We start from the raw sequence: 1962 nt of genomic DNA, 5'->3' as shown, positions 1-1962 counted from the left end.
CCCACCTCCTTGACCTCATGTGCCCTGAACTGTGCAGGGAGAGAATAATATAGGTGTCCTATTATGGGGACATTCCGCATCATTTATTTTCTGCAATTTGACTAGTTGTCTGCCTCTGTGTCAAATAGCAAGTATTCTTTTTTTTTTTTTTGTCCGTCCAATAAGAAGCCACAACTTTATTAGTGATAGAAACAGTACAAATTTTAAACCAAGCTGTAGTTCCACTTTTCAAACACCAAAAAGGGGGAAAAGAAGGGAGGATGTCCTTGGTTCCAAATAGTTACTTTGTTAATTCCATAATAGCATTTACAATATCATTAGTTGTTTTTCAGGGCTCGGATAGCCTTTGCTCTTGATACATTCGCTTGTGACATGACCAATTCTATGTCCTTAACTTCCACACCCATTTCATCAACCTCTTCTTCTTCACTCTCCTCTTGAATGGTTGGAGTCTGAGTGTTTTCTTGAATGTTTGAAACAGCTTCACCTTGAACTTTGAATTTCTCAGCAGCTGCTAACTGTGCTTGCTGAGACAAATCTTCAATCTTGGCTTCCCCAAACACTTGTAGGTATCTGAAGCTGGGCTCTTGTAGACATCCGGTTTTGTGATGACAAAGAGGATATTTTTAGATTTTCGAATAGTGACCCTTGTAACCCCCGTAACTTGTCGAAGACTCAGTTTGAACATAGCCTTCCTCGCCTTCTTCTCACTCCGACTTTGCTTGGCTTTACTAACAGGTTCTTCATCGATCTCAGCCGCGGCTGCCAGCTGGGCTTGTTGTGTGGCAGTTTGTGTGGAGTCTTGTTCCTCGAGTTCTGGCACTGACTCATCACTGTCAGACTCTGTTCCCGACCCTGTCTCAGCCTGAGGCTGTGGCAACTCCTGCTCTGTAGCAGGGACGGTTTCTGTGGCTTCACCAGGCATTTTGTGCGGAGAACACAGAACCAAGATGGCGGCCGCAAGTATTCTTTAAATATCTTTCCTCATTTTTATTGTATGACTGTTTTGTCCACTGTGTGTGCCTGGTCCTGGTAGAAGTCAGAAGAAGACACTGGATCCGGAACTGGAGTGAGAGGCTGTGAGCAGCCACCTGGTTACTGAGAATCAAATGTGACTCCTCTGCATGAGCAACCTAGGGCTCTTAACCGCTAAGCCACCTCTCCAGCCACCTCAGACATAACTTTTGGAAACCAAACATTCTATCATACTATAAAACAAGGATATGGTAATTTGATATATACATGCAGGGACATGTTTATTGCATTTATCTATTGTGTGCGTGTTTTCTGGAAGGATGCTTGAACGACAATATCCATGAGGAGTCAGAGTACACCTGCAGGAGGCAGGAGTTGGTTTCCTCCTTTCCATCGTTTAACAGACTAGAGTTCAGACAATGCTCAATGATCTGAAAGATCTGGCTAAAGAGCTGTGCTCAAGTGCTGCTTGCCTATAAGCCCAGCCTGCCAATATCTCATAGCAATGAGCTATCAATCTTTTGGTGTTGTCTATTTTGTTTTTGTTTTTTCTAGACAGTATATCAGATCTCCCCATGTAACACTGGCTGTCCTGGAACCCACTAGGTAGACCAGGCTGAGCTTGAAGCCACAGAGACCTTCCTGCCTCTCCAGTGGGATTAAAGGTGTATGCCTCTACACTCAATTGGTGCTTTTTAAAAGTCTTTTTTTTTCTTTTTTCTTTTTCTTTCTTTCTTTCTTTCTTTTTTTTTTTTTTTTTTTTTTTTTTTTTTTTTTTTTTTTTTTTTGGCTAGTGAGATGGTTCAGCGGGTAAAGAAACTTGTCACCAAACCTGGTTACCAGAGTTCACTCCTCAGGACCCAAGGGTGGAAAGAGAGAACCAAGTCATGAAAGTTGTCCTCTGACTTCCACTGTGTGTCTCAGCACACGCTGGCCCCCACCTAGCTCAAAAGAAAGAAATAAAGATGCAGTAAAAGGAAATGTAAT

The 1962-nt window shown here is 42.6% G+C and overlaps 1 pseudogene across 1 annotated transcript; it reads right to left on the bottom strand.

Annotated features, from left to right (window-relative positions):
- Positions 1 to 227: 227 nt before the first annotated feature.
- Positions 228 to 944, bottom strand: LOC308436513 (nascent polypeptide-associated complex subunit alpha-like; annotated as a pseudogene). Its single transcript has one exon. The product of its transcript is annotated as a nascent polypeptide-associated complex subunit alpha-like (transcript).
- Positions 945 to 1962: the final 1018 nt, after the last annotated feature.

The sequence above is a fragment of the Micromys minutus genome (assembly GCF_963924665.1).
Source record: "Micromys minutus genome assembly, chromosome: 24".
Lineage (NCBI taxonomy): Eukaryota > Metazoa > Chordata > Mammalia > Rodentia > Muridae > Micromys > Micromys minutus.
This window is presented reverse-complemented; position numbering and strand designations above follow the sequence as displayed.